Here is a 16,427-nt window from a genome sequence, read left to right on the forward strand (position 1 = left end):
CCAGCCGGCACGCCCACCAGGGGCGAAGCTCTGCCCACCAGGGGGTGATGCTCTACCCCTCTGGGGCGTCGCTCTGCCGGGACCAGAGCCACTCTAGCGCCTGGGGCAGAGGCCAAGGAGCCATCCCCAGCGCACGGGCCATCTTTGCTCCAAATGGAGCCTTGACTGCGGGAGGGGAAGAGAGAGACAGAGAGGAAGGAGGGGAGGGGGTGGAGAAGCAAATGGGCGCTTCTCCTATGTGCTCTGTGCCCTGGCTGGGAATCGAACCTGGGTCCCCCGCAAGCCAGGCCGACGCTCTACCGCTGAGCCAACTGGCCAGGGCCTGTATATGTACATCTTGATGCAAGGAATCCCTGAAACCTGACCAGGCTCTTCATGTAGGAGACAACAGAAATGGAGAGTGGGGAATTTTTGTGAAACTTCTCCAGCAAGGACTCCTTGTCAGTTCTTCATGAGACACGCTACTATGTATCGCATATAGATGGGAATACATGCAAAGCTGAGCCTAGATCTCAAAGAACAAGGATGTAGAATGCAGACAGGAAATTTAGAAGCCAATGCGCAGGGGGTTTCCAAGCTCAGACTGGCAAGCCAGGACTAGGGGGATGCAGGATTCTGTGCATGGGTGTTTTGGTAACTTACATGAATTATATCATAATGTATATAACATTCTGCAATTTACTTTTTAATAGCAGCATTACTGCCTGGCCAGTTTGCTCAGTGGTAGAGCGTTGGCCTGGCGTGCAGGAGTCCTGGTTCGATTCCTGGCCAGGGCACACAGGAGAAGCACCCATCTGCTTCTCCACCCCTCCCTCTCTTCTTCCTCTCTGTCTCTCTTCCCCACCAGCAGCCAAGGAGCCATTAAGCAAACTTGGCCCAAGCGCTCAGGATGGCTCTATAGCCTCTGCCTCAGGGGCTAGAATGGTTCTGGTTGCAACAGAGCAATGCACCAGATGGGCGGAGCATCGCCCCCTGGTGGGCATGCTGGGTAGATCCCAGTCGGGGGCATGTGGGAGTCTGTCTGACTGCCTCCCTGTTTCCAACTTCAGAAAAACACACACACAAAAAAAATAAATAAATAAAAGCAGCATTATATTTTGAAAATGCATTAAATATAGACAACATATAGTTTATTAGCTTTCAATGCTGTAGTACTTCTTTCTAAGAACCTGCCAATTTGGGTTATTTCCAAGCTTCGCAATTACCAATAAGGCTACTACAAAAATATTTACACTTCTTTCCTTGGGAATGCAAGTGTTATTCTAGGACATATGTCAATAAGTAATTCCATGAATGATAAAATATATATATAACTTCTGCTTTCTTTATATATTTCCAAACGGTTCTCCAAAATGGTTGTAATTACCACCTCAAGTATATTCCTTGATGCTCTTATTCAGCATGATATTGTGAAGATTTGTCTATATGATAAAGGTAAAATCATAAATCATTTTGTTGTGTCTGGCCCCGTCACGATAAATAAATAAATAAATAAATAAATAAATAAATAAATGTCAATGATATCAATAACCGTAATTCCAAATTGTATTATATAATCAGAAACCAACTGCATGTCCGTTAGACTCTAATTTCCTTGAAATCAGTAACTGTCCTCATCCCAGGTTGACACAGCACCTGGCCAAGTGTGGTATGCAGAAGAAGCAGTCAATAAACATTGGAAAGGTATGAATGCTACCTACTGGGCCTGTTGCTGTTTACAGGTTTGGTTTGGGTCTGGATTCCTGTCTCTCCCTGAACCATGCAGGTCCTTTTCCTATAAATGAGCTGCCTCTCCCTGTTTACTGTGACCCAGATTTTTGTCCATCTACTGCCATTGTTTCGTCAGGTTTCCTAGCTCTGTTGTGTTGCATGTGGTTATTCCTTAGTGCAGTGGTTCTCAACCTTTCTAATGCCGTGACCCCGCAATACAGTTCCTCATGTTGTGGTGACCCCAAACCAAAAAATAATTTTGGTGGCTACTTTATAACTGTAATTTTGCTACAGTTATGATTTGGAATGTAAATACCTGATATGCATTATGTATTCTCCGATGGCTTTAGGCGACCATGCCAGGGTCGCGACCCACAGGTTCAGAACTGCTGCCTTAGTGGGTTATTATGGCATCTGCCTGCCCACCTTGTGAATGCACTATTTTAGTTCACCAGACAGCAGCTGCTGGAACATGTTGCTCCCCTCCATCATCTGCACAGGTCCAGCCCAGTCAAGTCTGCTTGCAGAAGTCATTTCATTGCTTGAGGGTTGGCTGCACCCCAGGACCTGGTTACTGGGATCTTTGCTTGCCATTTAATATTCTTATAGGTCATTTTTTAACTAGATGTGTTACCCACAAGAAATTTTAGTTTCATGGATGTGTACAAGGATACATAACAACCAGTATTAGAAGTAATTTTTTTTTTTTTTTTTTACTTTGGAAGCTACCCAGGGAACCACATTAATAAGCGAGGAAAGCTCTCATTATATAAAGACTAGACTTCCAGAAAAACCTAGTCCACATCCAGAATCAATTTTAAAAGGGGAGAGAGAGCACTGTCACAAAGCCATACTCTTAATTTGTCCTCCTTAAAAGGATGCTTCCTGATGGCTCAGAGCCATTAAGATGAAGCTCAGTTCATACACTCAGTATACAGTTTGCAACACTAGAAGCCAAAAGTGTGAATATTGATGTGATTGTTTGAGACTCAGTCTTCTGCTCCCTTTGGCAACATGTTATAAAACTTAAGGCAGTAAAACTTGGGTTGTATCCATACTGATACAATGAATCAAAACTGAAAGTATCCATACCTTTTGCTATGACATACGGGTCTTTATTTATTCTTCTTGTCCTAACTTTCTTTCTTAATTTTATATGAACTATATACCAAAAAAGGATTAAATTTCTAAGCCTTGCAAATTTACATTTAATATACAATAGACCTAAATTATATTAGTATTATGAGCCTCAACAACAGGAAGAACACTAGAGAAATTCATTCTACATGGGATCTTAAGAAAAGCCCTCCCCCACTCATTGCAATGGTTCACTGGGAGCAAGAACAGAGAAACAAATATGAAGGCTGGGCAGCCCCAGTGGTGCAGAGATGGTCCTGACAGAGGTAGAAACAGGATGATACCATTTCCTGACAGCCACATTCCCAGAAATTATGGCAAGCCATTTTGTATATGGTTTCTGTCAGAAATAAACAAAGCCAGATACCAGTTAAGATGGTAAGGGCAGACTTGAATCAGTGATAGACTACTCCAATAGGGAAGAGCCCAAAGTTAACTGAAGTCAGAGATGGGAGAGCAGAGATAATGCTGAGCAGGGACTCCGTAGTCTCAAAAAAGCAAAAACAACAAAAAGCAGGAAGTAAGTTTGGTACCTTTTGAAGGCTAGAGTCATCCTAGGAATAGGTTTTTTTGGGGGGGTTTTTGCAGATGTAGTCCCCTATTCAATCTGGGCTGCCACGAAGACAGACAGAAAGCACAGGGATTCTTTCTTTTGCATCCTTGTGCAAACCAAAACAACATCAGACTGTTCAAGGTCTATCAGTGGATGCAGCTAGGAATAGGTTTTAACCTGTTACTCTATGTTCATATTTGTTCAAGTTTTCATAGGCCGAGTTGGAGACCTAGTCAGGAAGAGGACTCAGAGGAGCCTCGGTAGAGTTTGGTCAAGCAGGAAAATCTGTCATATTTTGATAATCGCTACAACATCATAAGGTTTTGTTTCCATTGAGCAGATAAAATAATCTGCGATCCACAGAGCAATGTGCCCCAGATCAAGTAAGCTCAGGTGGCAGAGGTGGGAGTGGGGAGTACACCTGTTTAATCTCTGCCAGGTTAATGACACGGGTGGGAGCACTGCCTTCCCAGAACCGAAAGCATGGCATATGCAGATCGCCTGCGTCAGAATTCTATGAATAAAAATGGCCCAGAAAACTGACTCAAAGCAAAGCAAGAAATACTGAGCAACTAATTTTTTTCCTTACAAAGTTTAAATAGTTAAATAAACCCAAACTCATATGAATAAGGAGTAGGAAATGAGCAGGCTGCTTCTGAACTGGAGTTTAAATACAATACTTCCTTGTCCTATTTAAGTAATGTGGTGGTGGTGGAATAAATTAGCTTCTAAAATTAGCCAGAGAAAAACAGGGGGAATTTCTCATATGTCTCTTTTTTAAAGTAAGAGGAGGGGAGATAGAGACTCCCCACATGCTCCCTGACCTGGATCCACCTGGCAGTGCCTGTCTGGGACAGATGCTCAAACCAACCAAGCTACCCTCAGCGCCTGGGGCCTAAGCTCGAACTAATAGAGACATTGGCTGCTAGAGAGGAAGAGGGAGAGAAGGGAGAGAGGGACGGACCAGAAGCAGATGGTTGCTTCCCCTGTGAGCCCAGATCAGGGAGCAAACCCGAGAAGTCCATATGCCAGGCCATTCTCTATGCTCTGAGCAAACCAACCAGGGCCTCATATTTCCTTTTTAAACTGTTTTAAAGAACATGCTTTTCACTTGATCTGTGATGGCCCAGTGGATAAAGCATTGACATTTGACATTGAATGCTGAGGTTGCCAGTTTGAAACCCTGGGCTTGACCAGTCAAAGCACATATGGGAGTTGATGCTTCCAGCTCCACGCCTCCATTATTTTAACTCTCTCTCTCTCTCTCTCTCTTCCTTCTCTAAAATGAATAAATAAAATCTAAAATACATTAACCATGCTTTTCAATTCTACTCTACAGTTGATTTCTTTACAAATATTGTGACAACTGGCAAAACACTCTGGAACTGAGAAATTTCCCCATTCCTTCACTACTTTCAAAATTTACACACATGCTCTACTTCTGTCACTAGCGTTGGGTCATTTCTGCAAGCCCGGCCCTTCTTCATTCCTGACATAACGTGCTGGTCCTCAGCCTGAACGCAGTCAGTACAGTCCCGGGGAAACAGAGTGCTATATAAATAAATCCTTATTACTGTCATAGCTCCGTTACAGAATTTCCTAGTTTCAGCTGTTCTGCCTTTGAAATCACCACCTAACCAGGCCAGAGGATCCAGCTAGGCATTTTAAATTAGGGAAGACAGTTATATTGTCAAGGCAGGTCAATCAAGTTATAATTGGCTCTAATTTACACTCCCACCAGCTGTTAAATTCTTCACCTGCAGCACTCAAAATGCTGTGAAATTTTTGCTGGATTTATGAAAGCTTCAAAGAGAATACTCTCAACCTAATCCCCCAGACCAGAAGCCCTTGTTGCTGTTCATCAGAAGCAAGGAAAATGCACCACTGGGTCTCTGAGAAGCAGGGCCTGGACTGAAGTGACCTGAGCCACAAGAGGGTGGACAAACACAGCTTCCATGGACAATCATCTCAACAAGCCAATATTTCTACCACTGACTAGTTGGGGGACTATGCTTGCTTAACACTATAATACCAGTGACTTGCATTTTCTATTTCATTCACAATTGAGCATGCCAAGTCCTGAGAAAATCATAAATTTTTTAGAACTTAGAATGTAACAGAGACAAGAATAGAATTCAGGACTAGGGCATATTGATGCTGGTTCTGTAGTGAGGTTCCATTATGCTTTCAGACAGCCAGCATTACAGATGTTCAGATATTTTGGGAGACTCTGGATAACTAAACCACCTATAGGAAACTCCTTTCTACCCATGCCTACACATACAACCACAAAACACACACATGTGCACGCATGCACACACACAAGTGACCAAGCATTACATCTTTCAGTCACTTCCCATTGTCTTTAGACAGCAAGCCCCTTGATGCCACTGGCTCAGCAGGGGTCTGGGGCCTCACCTGCCACTGGGCGCTCTAACCATGGCAAACTCCAATTGCTCATATGTCATGCTCTCCTTCTCCTGCAAGACTTCACAGCTGCTCTCCCATGCCTGTAACTCTCTTCGCTCTCCTCCCTGCTAGGCTACCTCCCCATTCTTCATGTCTGACATGGACACCTTTGCTATCACAAGCCTTCCCTCACATCCACGTGCTGTATGTGCTGCTTCCCAGGGATGGATTAGCATTGCCCACACTCCATAGTAACTGCCTGTGCCCTAATACCATGAGCTCCATGGGTGTGGCATGAGGTCACCATTTATCAACAAGGCCAGTTCATGTTGAATTCATAATAAATAGGTGATCGGTATTTTTTGGTGAACAAGCATGTTTTAAAAAAATGGTGTCTGACTTTCACAGAACCTCCCTCCTCTGCTGATCCCAGTGTATATCCTCCTCTGTATCCAGCTCCCAGAAAGGAGAGCCCCTCTACAGTTATGGGATGGAGACCTCAAAATGTAGTCATGTGCCCACCACTCCTTGACCACAAGCAGAGAGAGACAGGCCCTCTCTCTTTCTACCCAAAGGATATCAGTTTGCAAGAGTTACCAAAAGAAAGCACCAAGGACTAGATGGTTTCAACAACAGAAATATATTTATTTTTTAAAAATTATTTATTTTAGTATGGGGAGAGAGAGAAAAAAAAGAAAGGAAAAGGCGCATTGACTTCCATATGTGCCTTGACCAGGCAAGCCTTGGGTTTTGAACAGGCAATCTCAGCATTCCAAGGTCAAACTTTATCCACTGTGCAACCACAGCTCAGGCAGACATTGATTTCCTATCCTGTCAGGCAGGGTTGGCTTCTTCTACAGGCTTCTCTCCTTATCACGGAGATGGACGGCCATCTTCTCCCTGTGTCTGCACATGGCCTTTTCCCTGTATGGTCTGTGTCCCAACCATCTCTTCTCCTTACAAAGACATCAGTCAAATCAGGTTATGTCCCATCCTCATGACATCATTTAACCTTAATTATCTCTTTATAGAATACATCCTCCAAATAAAATAATAAATTCAGGGAGTTAGAACTTTAATATATGAATTGGAAGGGGGGACACAATTTAGGTGATAATTAGGTTTAATGCCATTTAAAGTATGGTTTTTCTTTAGATATACTCTGAGGCATCAATATGCCACTTAGAATAGGCTACTTCTCTGCCTTCACAAGGAGGCACCTGACATTAGTGTTTTACATACAAAATGTCACCCCTGTGAGTAGAAGGAAAAGCTGTCAAAAACTGGGTCCGAGGCCATGAGAGACTTGGCCACAGGACCTGGGATGCTCCACTGGACCTTACTTTTCATCCTTTCATTCCCCCTCACTTTTCCATTGTCAGAAGCCATGGAAAGTACACAGCTTGGAAATCATAACCTGGGGTCTAACCATGCTTCAGTGTCTTCTGTCTTTAGGAAAGTTACAGGGTTTCCTGAACCTCCATTTCCTCCCTGTGCAATGGGGAGGCATGCCAACAATACAGGTAGTGTCCATTAAGTCCCTGGGGCAAGGCACGTCCTGACAGCCCAGCTCTTCTCCTCTAAGTGCAGTCAGCAGAGATGGTTATTACTATTTCTGTCTCCTAAACACACACTCCTGAGTACCACATATTTTTCAGGGGCAGCACAATGATCGGATATAGTGGGATCAACTAAATCTCTGGAGCTTCAACAGGAAGTTTTCAAGACATCTCCTTCTTAAACCATGGTGGCTTCATGCCTTTTACTAAACATTCAAGAAATTAGGAAGTGTCTATTGGTATTTGTCAATATGACAAATTGTCAGATGAAGCTTTTTTCTGAAGTCATGGATGAAGGCTAATCAATACGCAAATTAAAAAGATCAAGGCAGCCCTGGCCGGTTGGCTCAGTGGTAGAGCGTCGGCCTAGCGTGCAGAGGACCCAGGTTCGATTCCCGGCCAGGGCACACAGGAGAAGCGCCCATTTGCTTCTCCACCCCTCCGCCGCACTTTCCTCTCTGTCTCTCTCTTCCCCTCCCGCAGCCAAGGCTCCATTGGAGCAAAGATGGCCCGGGCGCTGGGGATGGCTCTGTGGCCTCTGCCTCAGGCGCTAGAGTGGCTCTGGTCGCAACATGGCGACGCCCAGGATGGGCAGAGCATCGCCCCCTGGTGGGCAGAGCATCGCCCCTGGTGGGCGTGCCGGGTGGATCCCAGTCGGGCGCATGCGGGAGTCTGTCTGACTGTCTCTCCCTGTTTCCAGCTTCAGAAAAATGAAAAAAAAAAAAAAAAAAAAAGATCAAGGCAGCCCTGGCTGGTTGGCTCAGCGGTAGAGCATCGGCCTAGCGTGCGGAGGACCTGGGTTCGATTCCCGGCCAGGGCACATGGGAGAAGCGCCCATTTGCTTCTCCACCCCTCCGCCGCACCTTCCTCTCTGTCTCTCTCTTCCTCTCCCGCAGCCAAGGCTCCATTGGAGCAAAGATGGCCCGGGCGCTGGGGATGGCTCCTTGGCCTCTGCCCCAGGCGCTAGAGTGGCTCTGGTCTCAACATGGCGACGCCCAGGATGGGCAGAGCATCGCCCCATGGTGGGCAGAGCATCGCCCCTGGTGGGCGTGCCGGGTGGATCCCGGTCGGGTGCATGCAGGAGTCTGTCTGACTGTCTCTCCCTGTTTCCAGCTTCAGAAAATAGCAAAAAAAAAAAAAAAAAAGATCAAGGCAAAAGTGTTTTAAAGGTAGCTATATCGATAAGACTCAGTGTGTATATTACCTTTCTTTTGGAAAGCAGAAGAGGTAAAAATATTAAATTTTACAATGCTTTATAACTTGCTAAGTATGTACAAATGCAGTATTTATTCATTCTTATGACAACCTAGGGAAAGATTTAAGCTACCCTCTGATTAAAACTGTTAATAGATCATGTGTGGTTAAATCTCAATGTGCATTTTTAAGAGTACTTCTCAAGGCTGGTCCATAGATCCTGAAAATAAAATGATATAATCTTTGATGTTCCCAATTTCTCTGTTCAAGTTTTAATTAGTTAATATTGTCTTTTCATTTTTTTGAGATTTTACTTATTAATTTTACAGAGAGAGGAGGGAGGGGTGGGGACCTGGAGGTATAGACAATGGCTTCATGTTAGTTGTTCCTTGCTTGCCTGGTGCTTGTCGTAGGTGCTTTGACTGAGAAACCCCAGAGTTTTGAACAAGCGACCTCAGCATTCCAGGCTGATGTTCTATCCACTGTGCCACCACAGGCCAGGCTTGTCTTTTCATTTTGATGGTAATCTAAAAAGAAAATTTAACCCACGTGAATTCTGGATCATGTGATTAAATATCTTATAACCAAGTACACTTTGGGTAGTTCATCATCTCACTGGAATTGAGTAATTCTTCCTGATGTTCATGAGCTAATGTGAAGAGAAATGGGACACCCTTGGTACACATATGATGTGTTCATGTCACTCGAAGACCTGCAGACATGAAAATGACAGTTGTTCAGGAGTGCCACCAGAGAAGGGTGAGGGAACTGATTCGTCATCCAACCCTCAGCAGTAAATGCTTGTCAGGTACAATATCTAAGTAGTAGCACTCTGCTCCACAGTGACTTTACAAAGGAGATTTCCTTCCAGAAGGAACTATCTTCTGCCACCTTAAGGTCGAGATAATATTTACAGTTTCATTTTCTAATGGGTTTTATGAAGGGGTATATCATTTGAAATTTTCTATTTGTTTTATGTTTCTGGAACGGTTATAAGCATAAAATATACAGCTTTTAATTTCATATATTTTACTTCTTTCATATTTATTACATAATCAATTTATATTTAAAACTGTTTCATTGAACTACCATATTGGTAAAATTGGGGACTAAAATGTTTAAAAACATTGCTTTCTGAAGTAAAAGTGTTTCTCACACTTGTCTGTACATGTCTTCATTAAGTAATTTGTGGTGATTTGGAAGAGCTGGCCAAGGAACTTACTGAATTCTTCTTAAGAAGAAGAGCCACCCTTTTGCACACAAACATTCACCAGATGATTCTGTCCATTCTCTAGCTTGAGACTGACACAATCAGATTTCCCGCAGTGTTGCATGCTGATGGGGAAAAACCAATGAAAGGAGAATTGAGAGACAGAAAGAGGCAAATGCGTCACAAAGTTCCTGTGACATCCTGCAAAAGCTGAACATACCAACAGCCTATAAGTTAAATATCCACAACTGAAACCCAGGGCCAAGGCATGCAAAACGGGACACCAGAAAAATGTTGCCTGGAGTACTGGCTCTGAACCTGGCATTTTTTATGATTTCCTCCATGACTTTGACTTGCTGCACTGGATTTGTTGGGGTTGTTTTTGGTTTTAGAGGCTATTGTTTTGAATTGTGTTCTTGTTTTTTTCCAGTTACACACTGAGCACAAGAACATTCCATTGTAAAGTGCTTTGTGAATCAGAGATACCAAGATAATCATGCATGAAAATCCTCAAAATGTTCAATTTAAGTCTTTGTAAATTATTTGTGTAGCATGCTTTACCATTTTTATTCTTTTTTAGTTCATCTCTGGCCACTTTACTGCACTTATCTGAAACAGACAAAATAGAATAACTAGCACTCTAGTAAAATTGGGTTTGATTTCCTGTTAATAGGACTAAAATTTAAGGACACAAAATAATGTCTTCTCTTCTTGCCCCAGGATGAGATGTACAATGGAAAGTCATGTCAGTTTCTTTTTTTTTTTTTTTTTTCATTTTTCTGAAGCTGGAAACAGGGAGAGACAGTCAGACAGACTCCCGCATGCGCCCGACCGGGATCCACCCGACAAGCCCACCAGGGGCGGTGCTCTGCCCCCCAGGGGGCGATGCTCTGCCCATCCTGGGCGTCGCCATATTGCGACCAGAGCCACTCTAGCGCCTGAGGCAGAGGCCACAGAGCCATGCCCAGCGCCCGGGCCATCTTTGCTCCAATGGAGCCTTGGCTGCAGGAGGGGAAGAGAGAGACAGAGAGGAAAGCGCGGCGGAGGGGTGGAGAAGCAAATGGGCGCTTCTCCTATGTGCCCTGGCCGGGAATCGAACCCAGGTCCTCCGCACGCTAGGCCCAGTTTCTAAGTTCAGACTGAGGTGAATAAAATTTTAAAGGTTAATCTTGATAGAGAAGAAAAGGGAATCTGGATGACTTTCATAAGACAAGAAGTTTAAGAATTTATTGTGCTTTCGTAAAAATTGTGCGCACTGTTAAAACCGTTATGTAGACTGGGTTCACCTTGCTTTTTGTTTAGAAACAAATAAAACTAACTGAATTATTAATGTAAAGTAAACTGACTATTATACATTTAGTGTCACTTTTTAATTCACACGAACATCTGTATTAATATCTTAATGGTGCTTTATTACAGATTACACCATAATTGTAGTGGCATCCAAGAACCATTTAAAGCATAATATTTTTGGCAGAGACATATGTGAAGAAGTGGATGGTGTTGCTGGGTACAGGAAAAAATTGTCTGAACAAAATTTTCAAATTCACCATTGAAGTTAGAAAGTATGGTCCACAAGAATGACCTCGCTTCTGACCACTGCAGGTTCAGGGGTTCCCAAGACCATAATCAGGTTTAATAATTCACTAGAAGTACTCACTAAGAACTGTAATAATTGTGGTTATAGTTTATTGCAGTGAAAGAATAGAGGATACAGATGAAAATTTGCCAGGGGAACAGATACATGGGGGAGAATCTCGGCGGTTCCCAAACGTGGAGCCCCCAGGTGTCCTCTCATTATGGATCATGAACAGTTTTAACTTTCCTGCCCTGACGTGTGACAACATGCACAGAATATTGCCAAGAAGGATGCTCACCCAAGCCTTGGTGCCCAAAATTTTTACTATGGAGACCTGCTTTACTGTACACACAGGTGAGGATCTTCAGACCTCTCAGAGGACCTGCAGGTATCATGTGTACAAAGCTCTCAAGTCAACTGACACTCTCCCTAGAGGGCTCCTCCGAGGAAATGAGCACTAAGGTCCTCATTCCTCACTTCCCTGGGGAAGTCTAATTTCCTTATGCACAGTCTCTGCCCTGGCCTTTGGCCACAGCTCCATTATAGCTAAATGATATACTTGTTTAAGAATCTACATTTAGTATAGCATTTACATGACAGAGACAACCATAGTATCAGTATGAGTGTTCCTAACATTTGAAGAAGCCAGTGTGGGGTGCAGACTGATTTAAATAAATTAATCCATCCCTTAAAAGTATTACTCACATTTTCACATTTTTGTGCTAATTTAATTACTTTTGTCTTCCCTTGATCTATTGCTATATGTACCTTATGATAATCGTATGCAGCCTTATCAAGTGGTGGCACAGCATATAGAGCGTCACCCTGACATCTGAGGACCCAGGTTCAAAACAGAGGTTACCAGCTTGAGCTTGGGCACATCCAGGTTGAGTGCATGCTCATCCATCTTAAACACAGGGTGCTGGCTTGAGCATGAGATCATAGACAAGATCACTCCATGTATGCTAGCCTGATCCCTAAAAGTTGCTGGCTTGAAGTCCAAGGCCGTGGCCTGATCCCAAGGTCACTAGCTTGAGCAAGGAGTCACTGGTTCAGCTGGATCTCCCTGTATCAGGAGCATAAGAGAAAGCAATCAATGAGGAGCTAAAGTGCTGCAACTAGGAGCTGATGCTTCTCATCACTCTCCCTTCCTTTCTCTCTGTCTAGGTCTCTCTCTCTCTCCAATAAAATTAATAACCTTATGCAGAACAACAATCTAGCATAAATATTATGTGATGTTTAGCTAAATCCAGTTCCGACCACAGAGGGTCTTTAGGTTTCGAAAGTCTCGTCATACAACTTTTCAAGTTTACAACATTCACTCCCATTAAAACTTTAAAAAATTGAGACGTGAGTATTTCGGCTAACACCCTTAGTGTCATAGCTATGGACTCAGGAGAAAAACTATTATGGCCGCACGCAGCCAAAGATTAAGCTGTAACCAGCCTATTACCTATGCCATTTTGAACTGTTAGAAGTACAAGTATTCCGTTTGTGTCGCGTTGTTTGGTGACCTTACGACCTTATCATGGCTCCTAAATGAAAGTCAGTGTCTTCATATGGTAGTGCTTCGAAAAAGAGGAAAGCCATCATGATGGAAGTGAAATTAGACGTTGTAAAGAGATCAGAAAAAGGAGAAGAGCAACAAACTCTGGCCATGTGCTAGGCCTTAGCTGCTCTACTGTAGCAACAATTATCAAAAATAAAGACCATATCCTAGAGCGTGTAAAGGGATCAGCCTCATGAAATCAACTGTGATTCCTAAGCAGTGAAGTGGCATAATGATTGAGATGGAAAAAGTGCTAGTTTTGTGGCTGGAAGACCAGCATCAGTGGCATATACCACTTAGGATAGGTAAGTGACTTGGCTAGGGTGTGTTTGGACTTACTCCAAAATTCACGTTACGACACTGTCGTAGGAACGGAACTGTGTCATAACCCAGGGACTCCTGCAGTCATTTACCATGGGGCCCTCATCCTGAGGAGACTTGAACTCAATTTCCCCTTATATGTGATTATTAATATCAGTATAAATACAAGACTTGTTCACATAAGTTAGTCCAATATCACCAACAATGTCAATGTTACAGTTATCACAGTATGGTCATGGCACAACTGTTTTATTTCAAAGAATATCAGAATTACAAAAGTATTTGCTATGCCTTCTGACACAATCAAACCTTGACCATATTCCATATATTACTATGGACAGGTGCCATTACATTGGCCATGATTTGGTTATTGCCACTAACTCAGTTGGGGACAAAGTCATTCAAACTGTCTCAGCTCATAGCCTTCTACTAGGCCGTTTTCCATTGTGTGCTGTTATGTAGCAGGGCCCACCTTTCTCCTGTAGGAAGGGCAGAAGTAGTATTCAGAACAGCTCCTATCCCTACTGACTGGATTACAGAATATGTCCTATTTTGGTCTATCCTAGAGGTGAGCACAGACATAGTACATGGCTGTAAAAAACCACTGAGAACCTCCAGAGGTATGGAGGGCTGTGAGAGTCTCATAGGTGTGCCCTTGAGCCTCAGCAGCTGGGATGGAAGGCCATTGCCCCATGGCGTTTCTCACCTCCATTTGTGTTGAAACTAACAAGAGGTCCTGAGGGTCAGGACACAAGTCTTTCCCAGCACTGGACACTAGCATTAGCCAGCATTGTTTGATGAGTCTGCCTGAACCATTCACTAAAGCTTCATTATCTTTTCAAGCTAACTCCTACCCTTTGCATTCTTCCTGGAAGAGTCTCCTTCTTATCTGTACATTCTAGGTAATGTCTTTTTCTCTGAATGCCACTCTTCATTAAAAGTGAATCCATTTAATCCTTCAAAAAAAAGCTAATTCAGTTACCCCAAGAATGCTAGGCAAGAACTATCTCCACTAAAGATTATTCTGTCCTGCTAGCCAGCTTTGTTTAATTCATTATGCATTGTGTTGCAACTGCATAATTTTGGCTGAGTACTCTTTAAAAAAATGCTGGGTCCTCCATTCTAGGGGTAGGTGAATGGTAGTCAAAGCTAGAAGGAATTTAGTTTGAATATGCCACATGGTCTCTCACTGGCTTCCTCATCACAAGGTAAGACTTTTCCCAGGGAAATTTAGACCCACACTCATGTGGTGCTTACAACCTTAATCTCATCAAGACCAACAGTTTTTTTCTACTCTACTTAATAGCTTTCCATACACAAATACAAGGGTGACGTGTATTTGTGCATTGTATACCATGGCACATCAGGCATGCATTCTAAGCATTTGATAATCCTGTTTTATAGTTACACAATGACCAGTCTGCTGAGAGCTCTATACAGAAATGTTCAATGAAGCAGTAAAGAGCAATGCCAAGATCCTTCTTAAATGACATCATTTGTAGTAGATAAAATGTGAAAAATAAAACAATCTATACATGCTGGATCAAAATAGAGTTCCACTTATTCATTAACCTTTAGTCTGATTCATTGTCCTATCGTATGATCAAAATATCTCCCACAGCAATGCTACTCAGGGTTGTAGGCTTCTAGTCGATCTTGTGTAGTTCTCTAAGAAGGGTTTTCTTGGCAAACATATACTTCACCCTTCTGAACATCTGGTACAGTTGAGCTGAGAGATAACTTCCTCTCTTGCTCTGAGATTCTCTCATATCACCAATGTAATAATGCTGCATTTCCCATCTTAAACCACCAATTCATTCATTCCTTTACTCTCAGCTACTTTTCTCCTTCTCTTCATTTGTCATTTATTTTTCCCCAACATTTCCTCTCTGGAGAAGATGTTCATCTAAAGGAAATGCAACCACTAGACATATTATAAAATAACCACTTCCCTTTCTAAATATAATCTAAACATTCACTTCAGTCCCAACCATTGCCTCTCCATATCTTCCCAATGTAGCTATACATCTTATTAGATTTTACCAACAGATTTTGAATCACAGTGCATTGGAATTCCATGTCGTAAGGCCCCAGCAGATGATCTTCTCCCTCAACCTCACCAGCCATTTTATACACTCATGTGGTCTTGGGTCCAGAGCTGGGGGCTGAGCCAGAAGACCCTGGCTCCTCTATCAGTTTTCAGCAATGATAAGTAAGCCCATCACTGCAGGTGGTTCCAGGACAGATTTCTCATTGTCACCTTTACCTACCAGCTTTTCAAATTCCTCCACCCTGAGCTTCATAGAGATTTCTTTATAGCCCTTTAATGCTGGAAACCAACAGGGGCTCCATATGATCCACATAACCAACAATACTGCTGCCTTAAAACTTATTTCACCTCATCCATGTCCACTTCACTCTTCCCATTTCTCAACAATTATCTAAGCATTTCCACCCTCCTAAATGGGCTTCCTTAACTCTTCCTTTATCTTTCCCAATTCTCTTATGAATCATTCTAAGTTTTTAAATATCTGTAACACCTGTAAGAGAAGCTCAGATAAGGAATCTGACAGGTCTTCTTGGACTGTTGTTCAAAAAAAGTGAAGCAGCAAAATCAGTATCCATGCTAATGGGACCCTTTAATCATAGCATTCACTATGCCTTGGGTGAGGGGCACATTCAGTGTATAAATATCGCAATCATACAAACATGGCTTGCATATGAAATGTATCAGCCATTTCATCTGAGATGTCCCTCGTGGTATTTAATGGGAAAGTTGGAGGAATGCTTTCTCAGGGTAAATTCGCTTCACAGAAGCTTTTATCCAGTCCACTAGACTAGGTGTCCTTTTGGGAACCACTTGCTGGGGAATGAATCAATATAGTGCCAGTGATTGTTACTTGTGATCAGGGTCCAGTGTTAACCTAAACATGCTCTTTCTCTGCAGCTTCCAAAACCAAAGATACCACCATGAAGTTAGTCACTCACAACACATTTTGGTAAAGATTCTCACACAGTACGACAGCACCTTTACACAAGAACCCATGTTTTCACTCATGTTTTTGGCTTTGCCCTTTCCCTACGGGGACTTTGATTTCAGTGACCAGAATTCCTAAAGCTGTTATCTGTTGTCATCCCTAAGGCCAACTGTCATGATTCAGATTGGCTGAATCCGAGCTTGGCTTACACTGTGGTTCTGCCCCAAC

The 16,427-nt window shown here is 42.9% G+C and overlaps 1 non-coding gene across 1 annotated transcript; it reads right to left on the reverse strand.

Annotated features, from left to right (window-relative positions):
* Positions 1-3,433: 3,433 nt before the first annotated feature.
* LOC136383648 (small nucleolar RNA SNORA31) lies at positions 3,434-3,559 on the reverse strand. Its single transcript, XR_010747465.1, has one exon. It is a non-coding gene; the product is annotated as a small nucleolar RNA SNORA31 (small nucleolar RNA).
* Between the last annotated feature and the right edge of the window lie 12,868 nt (positions 3,560-16,427).

Source organism: Saccopteryx leptura, chromosome 11 (genome assembly GCF_036850995.1).
Source record: "Saccopteryx leptura isolate mSacLep1 chromosome 11, mSacLep1_pri_phased_curated, whole genome shotgun sequence".
NCBI classification, from domain to species: Eukaryota; Metazoa; Chordata; class Mammalia; order Chiroptera; family Emballonuridae; genus Saccopteryx; species Saccopteryx leptura.